This window comes from Lactuca virosa, chromosome 1, assembly GCF_052849685.1.
Source record: "Lactuca virosa cultivar CGN04683 chromosome 1, Lactuca_virosa_CGN04683_v6, whole genome shotgun sequence".
NCBI lineage: Eukaryota > Viridiplantae > Streptophyta > Magnoliopsida > Asterales > Asteraceae > Lactuca > Lactuca virosa.
Window position 1 is genome coordinate 172,335,421 of NC_136426.1, and position 8,853 is coordinate 172,344,273.

The 8,853-nt window shown below is 37.3% G+C and overlaps 1 pseudogene; it reads left to right on the plus strand.

Moving 5' to 3' along the window:
• Nucleotides 1–1,012: 1,012 nt before the first annotated feature.
• LOC145124030 (secreted RxLR effector protein 161 pseudogene) lies at nucleotides 1,013–1,720 on the plus strand (annotated as a pseudogene).
• The last annotated feature ends 7,133 nt before the right edge of the window (nucleotides 1,721–8,853 follow it).

The following is an 8,853-nucleotide window of genomic DNA, read 5'->3' on the forward strand; positions in this document are numbered from 1 at the left end:
AGAGGGACCGGACGCAACCCAAACACTTGGATGACTTCATTGTTGATCCCACCCTTCGGTTGACCATGCACATACCACATCAACTTAAGTCGCCTCAACGGTACATCCTATTTTCAATTATCTTTCTTATAATAATTTTTACAAAACTCACAAAACTTTCTTGGCGGCCATCACAACCAATGATGAGCCCAAAAACTTTACACAAGCCATGCAAGATCCAAAATGGATTGAAGCCATGAAAAAGGAGATTCAAGCTCTTTAAAAAAACAACACCTGGACTATTGAGTCTTTGCCAGAGGGAAAACAAGCAATCAACTCTAAATGGTTTTACAAGATCAAATACAAGCCAAATGGAGATATCGAAAGGTATAAAGTGAGACTCGTCGCAAAAGGGTTCACTCAAATCGAAGGAGAAGACTTTCATGACGCTTTTGCCCCTGTAGCTAAATTAGTTACTGTTCGAACATTATTGTCCGTGGCCACTAAAAATAATTGGTTCATCCACCACCTCGACGTTAACAACGTTTTTCTTCATGGTGATCTTGATGAAGAAGTTTACATGAAGATGCCGTAAGGTTTTTCCACAAAGAAAGAAGGTCGTGCTTGTCGTTTACGAAAGTCTCTCTATGGTCTCAGACAGGCTTCTCGAAACTGGTATCAAAAATTTACTTCAGCTCTTCTCAGTCTTGGTTTCACATCATCCAAGGCAAATCATTCCCTGTTTCTCTAAAAAAATGGCGATACTTTCCTTTCTATTCTCATATATGTCGATGACGTCATCATTATTGGAAACAATTCTCAGAAGATACATGAAGTCAAACAATGTTTACATGACAAATTCAACATTAAAGATCTTGGTGAATTGAAATATTTTCTTGGGATAGAGGTGGCCAGGACTTCTCGTGGTCTTGTCTTAAGTCAACGGAAGTACACTCTTGATATTTTGAAGGACAGTGGCATGGAAGGATGACGTCCGAGTTCATTTCCTATTGAACAAAATCTCAAGCTCATTATGGATGATCAAGAACCCAAGGTTGATGCTACCACCTATCGACGTCTCATTGGACGTCTTCTTTACCTCCAGGCTACTCGTCCGGACATAGCATATTTGGTCAATACTCTTAGTCAGTTTGTCTCGGATCCCCATCAGAATTATATGAATGCCTTGCTTAGAGTTCCTCGATATCTCAAGGCCACTCCCGGCCAAGGCAAACTTTTACCAAAAGAAGGTGGTATGAATTTGGTTGCATACACTGATTCAGACTGGCTTGGTTGTCCTCTTACTAGGCGTTCTCGAACCGGTTACCTGGTTCTTCTCGGTGGTGCCCCCATCTCATGGAAAACCAAAAGGCAGTTTGTTGTCTCACGCTCATCCGCTGAAGCTGAATATCGTGTCATGGCTACAGCTGTTAAAGAAATCATTTGGTTGCGATGGCTTTTGTTCGAGTTGGGTTTCCCACAATTTGGTTTCACAACTCTTTTTTGCAACAACCAAGCAGCTCGACATATTGCCAACAATCCGGTTTTTCATGAACGCACTAAACATGTTGAAATAGACTGTTTCTTCGTTCGTGAACGTGTCGAATCAAAAGAAATTTATCCTATGATGATCGACTCAAAACTTCAGCTTGTTGATCTCCTCACAAAGGGGCTTGGAGCTTCGCAGCTTCGTTTTTTACTTGACAGGTTGGGCGTTATCAATTTACACGCCTCAACTTGAGGGGGAGTATTGGTTTTCATATTTTTGTCCCATATTCTCTTCTGATCCTCTCCATATTTACCTTCCTGTTTTAGTGGACTTTCTCTTTATACTTTCTCATTATATATCTTGTGGTTTTGTTTGTAATAGATTGATAGAATTGACAATCAATATCAGTTTATATTTTTGAATTTATAACTTATAAGGTATACACGTACGTGTGGACGAACTTCTTAACTTTTTGTACCTTTGTGCGTTGCAAAATTTACAATGATCAAGATCTTTGTATACCCTCCAATATATCATACATATTGACCTTTAACTATCAATCAATTCCACAAGTAAACCCAATGCTTGTATCAAGGTTGCAGAACTCGTTACTCGGTACCTGTTCGGCCGACTACCGAGTAGCGACTACCCGAGAGTACTCGGATTCGGTAACTCATGTAGAAATATTTATAGGGAAATTATATATGTCAAAATCATAAGTAAAAATTGTAAGTTGATTGAACTATATAACAAAATTAGACACATGTGAATACACAAAAGCTAAAAAAACACATAATGGTCTCACTTCATGAATAATTACTAAAAATTTAAGATATATATATGTAGTAATAATCACAAGTGTGAGTTAAATAATAAATCATTAAGTATATTATACATATTAATCACTGAGTTGACCGTGTTTTACAACACTACTCAGTTCAGTAAGGGGCCGATCGGGGAGTACTCGGGATTCTGTAACTCGCCTCGGTAAGGGGCCGAGTAGCGAGTACAAGGAGGAGTAATCGGCCAAATCCGCGAGTTTTACAACACTGGCTTGTATTAACATTTTGCTCTCGTATAAACTATCACCCATGCTATTCTCCTTCGGTAAACCATCGTTTATCAATTGAAACATAGCATCAAAACATAGCTTAGGGATGCAATATTCTGATTTTGTATTCAATAGTCGAGCTACAACAAATAGTCGTGCCACTTTTTTACAAAAAGATCATAATTCTTTATTGGCTGCCTCTAGCATATCAGAAAACATCTTATCTTTTGGATTTAGCTCCTCATCAAGAGTTCTAGTCGTGAAATCAGGACCCACTGCATCCATAACCAGTTCTCAGTAAATAGGTTCATAGTGTTCATTCAAACTCGTGTATATGTCATTCACCCCTAATGTAGCACTATCCAATGATGTTTCTACATGTTTATCCCAAAACCCATAATTAGAACAAAACCAAACTTATACAAGTGATATTTTGTGAGGTGCTATTTATACTACCACTAGTTTTTAATTTATAAACCTAACGAACTTGACTAACTACAACGCACATAGGCAGTTTACCTAGTCGAATAATAGAATAATTTAGATAAGTCAGGTGTCGATCAAAGGGAACAAAATTCTATTTAATAAAATAATTTTTAAAAGCTAAACTACTGAAAAACAACTAAAAATTGGGGGTTTATATCTGATTTTGCAAGTTCAGATTAACTTAAATTAATTATTCAAACAACTAAACAATTAAAGACGATTGCAAATCAAGAGAATTAAGACACTTCCGTTTAACTTTGAATCACCCCTTTTCCAATGGATAGTTTCTAAACATGGATTAATTTTAGTTGGTTACCAATATAAAAGTTATTAGAAGTCTTGGTTCAATCTCGTAAGGTTTTCACCAATTCATGAACAACTATGCAATGGTATTGCACAAGTGGGACACTAAATTGATTATTAAGATTATTGGGCTATGAACGATATACCTAAGATTAATTATCTATGATCTAGACAAATAACTAAAATATAAATTATGATTTAATTATGCTCTCTATCAAAGTTAAATCAACTATCTTAATTACCTAATCTAGGATTTGGCCAATCACTAGCACTAGCAATTTAAGATGCATAAAAAATTAGGAAATCAAGTCCATGCAATCAAAGTGATCATTCAACTAATAAACTTCGAATCTAAGCAACAAAGATTGAAACTATTACCATACTAGGTATGGATTTATCTAACACCAGCTAAACCAACTTCCGTAAATCCATGAAAAGAGAAACTAACACGTAGTATTAGGGTTCATCGTCACTAAATGAAAGTATAAGATTTTATCCCTAACACATAATCATATAAAAAACTAGGCTAAACATGATTAAGATTTTATCCCTAACACGTAGTATTAGGGTTCATCGTCACTAGCCAAACCGAATGACCTAAGTGAAAATCTAGCTCCACACTCTTGATCTCTTGATCTCTAATCTTCTTCTGCCTTCCAAGGGTTCTTAGATGGTGTTTTTTTTTTCGTTTTTTTAATCGCAACTATCTGCTACCAATATCTTATTTCGATTAAAAGACCAAAATATTTATACTTGCCAAAATATGATCGCCACGTCGTTAGAATAAGAGTGTCACGACATTAAAATTGTGTATATCCCGTATGCGCCAAGGAAACAATGTAATATCATATAGGATTCTTCTGATGACACGTGGCTACGTCGTCACCAAGAGATGGTCACGCCGTGACATACATCTTTATGCACCAATTGAGAATCTTATGAATGTCACACCGTGAGCTTTAATGGTGCACATCGTGAGAAATGTATTATACGCGTTTTCTTCTTCCTTAAGCTCAAGGTATGAAGCTTAAACCTTGTCTATTGTCCATCTAGATCCCCTTCTTAGCTTAGATTTTGTCCCTTTTGTGCCATTTCCATGGTTATTTCGAGATACAAGCCTTGTGGATGTGATGGACTCTAGATATGATCATTTCTGAGCCTTAGGAGCTCTGAGTGAGAAGCTTTTTTCAGCTATGGCTTCATTCTATGTTTTGGACCTCCATTTTAACTTAGATTTGATGTTCAGCTATGGCAACTTTACGTGTAATGCTAGCCCTAGGAGTCCAGATCTACGGTTGGAAAGCAATGGATTGGGCTGAAATCGACAGAATGGAAATGATGAAGGTGAACTCGACGAGTCTGTTCTTGGACTCGGCGAGTCGGGTCGAAACCCTAACCTCTTTTAGATGCGAGTCGAGTCAGTGAGTTAAGGCAGTGACTCAGTGGGTTGGTCAGGACCAGGATTAGGACTTGGAGGTTGAAGGACTCGACGAGTCGCGGGGTGACTCGGCGAGTCAAGTCACGAATTATGGGGATTTCTGAGTTGTGAACTCGACGAGTCAATAGGCAGACTTGGCGAGTAGGGTCAACCTGGAAGGTTGACTTTGACTCGGACTTTGACTTTGACCAGAGTTGACTTAGTTTGACTTCTAGAGTTCAGTTTGGGACTAAGTGTTATATTGATATTAGTAGCTCGGGGAGCTAGAGGAGCAGCGGTTTGGGGAGGTTGTTAGTCAGCAGCCAGAAGTGTAGCAGTCAAGGGCATCAGTCAGAACTTCAGCAGTGTGAGGTGAGTTTCCCTTTTGTGTGAATGGGTCTACGGCCACAATGCCGGCCCATGTTGTTATGAGTAGGAAGACCCGGGGGTTAGCCCTAGGCACTGTTTGCCAGTATGATATTCAGGACCAAGGTCCAATGTTGGGCGGGTGCCCAAGGAATGGTTTGCATGATAGAGTATACTTGTTGTCTGTGTGATACTTGTATGTGCATGGTAGGGAGGTGAGCGTGGGCGAGGTCCCGTATCTCACTATTAGCAGAGTATGGATGGGGTTCCATATCTCATCAGTAACCGAGCAGGGGCGAGGCCCAAGTTAGGAATGAAGTGAGTGTGGGCTGGGCCTGTATCTCACTATCAGCAGGAGTGTGGACGGGGTTCCATGACTCATCAGTAGGTGGACAGGGGCGGGGCCCAAGACAGGCGAGGCCTTAGCGTAGGAATGCGGTAGAGTAGTTATGGCTTATGTGTTATGCGATATGTGTTGGATTTTGGTATAATACAACATCCTATGGTGCACATACAACCCTAAATACCTTGGATCTATGTTTTCACTAATTATACATGCAAATGGTTTCCAAGGCATTAAACCTATAACTAGCATGCATTTGACATAAACCATATAATATACTAGTTAGGGAAACATACCTTTTATGTGGCTTGAAGTCTTGATGTATTTGGCCTTAAGAGCTTAGCACCAATAGTATGAAATGCCTCAAATGGAATCACAACACACCTAGGACAAAGGTGGCTCTTGAGAGAGAATTCCACGCACCAAAACACCTCCATATTTCTCTAAGAAAAGAAGTGGTGATTTTGGCTATGGAGTAACCTATTTATATGTAGGATTCCAAGGGTCATGGGTATAACCCATAATCCATACCCATCGGGTTTATGATCCATGGTTCATGTGGCCCAACTCTTTATGTATCCATACATAAACTTGGTCCAACATGGATCATAAGCCCAACACATATAAATATAACTAATTATCATAATTAGTCCCCATAGATTTAATTAGTCTCTTTTGATCACCAAATTAATTCTTGATCGATACTAATTAAAACATATGATTTCATATTAATATACTATAACTTATAATATATTAATAAACCATAAATAACCTTCTCTCAAAAGTCCATCCTAACAAATTGTCCTGATGATATGCAACCCAAATGGACCATGCTACTCTCGGGTCAAGTACATACCAATAATAGTTATGGGCTTAGACATATAATCCAACAATATGTTATATGTTTGTATATGTTTGTTATGGGCTTAGACATATAATCCAACAAACCTAGTATGCTACTCTCTGTCCATTTGTTGTTTCCCGATTTCCGATTTATGACGACCGACTAATTGAACAAATCAAATCAGTCCAGGCTTGGCCAAGCACTTAGGGTGTCATCACTAAATCATCGAGTGGCCCACAGATATCGCTTTTTATCCCTTTAAGGGTAAAAGGAATGGATAAACTTCGACTCATATGACTTGTTCTACTACTTGTTGAATCATACACAAAGACACGTTTTATAACATCGAGTTACCAATGCGTTTTCGTGCAATCAATGTATAACTAACTCATAGTAACAACTCATATCTCTAGGTTTGAAGAATATAAGATATTATCGTCTCATGATTCACTCGTGATAAAATCCATGAAGTGATTCAAATGAGCGTGGGTTGAATCCAATACTCAGAACTTATGAGCACTCATGAATGTTGCAGCAACTCTTGCTATGTCCACTACCTTGGACATCTACAAACCCGATTCATGACAGTCTTGCCTTAATACCTACTTCCAACGTATTATCGATTGTGGATGGTTTGAATAACTTAGTAATTCGAGAAGAACGACATAGTTATTCTGGAAGTCAAAACATGCAAAGTGAAACACAATAATAATCGAATCCAATATGGTCTCAAAACTTATGAATATAAATAAAACACCTTTTATTTATCACCATATGATTACACATTATTCATTGTATACCGTTTCAAATTATCAACTTTATACTTGAATTAAAACACTAGTTGTCCCATGCTCCAAGCATGTACACTATGTTTTCTAAACACTAGTCATGCCATACACCAAGTATGCATACTATGTTTGTTCAAACATTAGTTATGCCATACACCAAGTATACACACTAAGTTTGTTTAAGATCTTTACTTTGTGAAATAGATCGATTGAACATAACTCCAATGATTATCATTTCACAGTCCCAAAACCTTATCGTAAATGTAAGAATTCCAAATTCCTACCATTTACTTAAATCTGTTAGATTTTAAACTTATATGCACTGATCCTCTTGTAATGATTATGCACAAAGTCACAAAGACTTGTCAACAGACATTACAGAGTATTCCAATGAAGATCAACTCCATGGAAACATCCTTCTTGCATTAAGTTTTCTAATCTTACACAGATTGAATAATTTCCAACTTTGAAACATTTCCATATTCCATTTTGACTATCACTTCTGAATAAGAGTTGCCTCCTTACAGAATAAGTCAATATGGTCCTTCCAAAATTAACATTATACTTCCAACTGTCCTTGAGCAACCAATCTTTGGTAAACCTTAGACTGTCCTCGAAAATTGCTTAATCATTTTAGTCATATCCAATTCTAGAATTTTCCCTTCTTAATGCCCTAAGCATTTGGAAAATTTAGAAAGGATGAATATTATAGCACACACAATCGATCCTATATCCGAAGCATATGGGACACGATTCATGATGTCTCACATAAAGACATGATACTAAACCAGTCTTTTGCTACAATATTTCTATTTCTATTTGCCAAGTTCTCATAATTCAGATTATGAAAAGGGATGCTGTAATCATAATCGAATTTTAGAACGCAAATAATGGACCCATATATAGAATTTCCTTATGTTGAGCCATTCCAACACAAAATTCATATATGTATCCTTGACTAAAGATGATTAAAACCTCAATCTAAGCTTTTAGAATTGAAATGAAGTATAAATTCCTCTCCCTTAATTATAGCAAAACAACTTTTCAACCCCTGCAACTCCACGAATTGAAACTTTTGTTTTCTATAATTAACATTGCTAACTTGCAATACTAAACTTAATAATTATGCTCCCACTAGCTTTGACATGTATCCAGAAATCAGCTGTACTTCTAGAAATCAATACTTTATTGACTTTCTTACAAAAGTTCAGATTTCTAATACGAGATGCTTTGATAGAACTTTATCAAAATCATACACTTTTCCTTAGATAGCTCACATGTGTGTCTAAATAATTTAAGAACTATGAAAAGGGATGCCGTAATCATAGTCTCAATTGTTTAGACCTTTGCCATTTCTCACAAGTCCATGTTAGTGTGCCGGTTAACCACACACGCTCCACTAACGACTTTGAGAATGCAAATATCACAATTGCTGTCTACTTAAAACCTACTTAGTGAAAGTATTTCCTCACCATCATTTTCATGAATCGGAGAGAAACCTTATGACACTTAGATTTTATGGTGTATGAGTTCTATCCATATGAATTTGTCAAAACCATAATCACAAGACAAGGTTAATGACAAATCCAAACTCATATGGACTGAACTTGTGCAATCTTAAATTCTTGCCACCTGGCAGTACAAGGGCCTGCCATTGCTTCCAAGTTGTTATGCAACCAATTGAGAACTTTCAGAACTCATATGCAAAGCCAACTTTAACTGGAATAGGCATAGAAATGTCAACACGATAGGTTATAAACCTCAAGTCGTGTGCTAGTGATGAACTT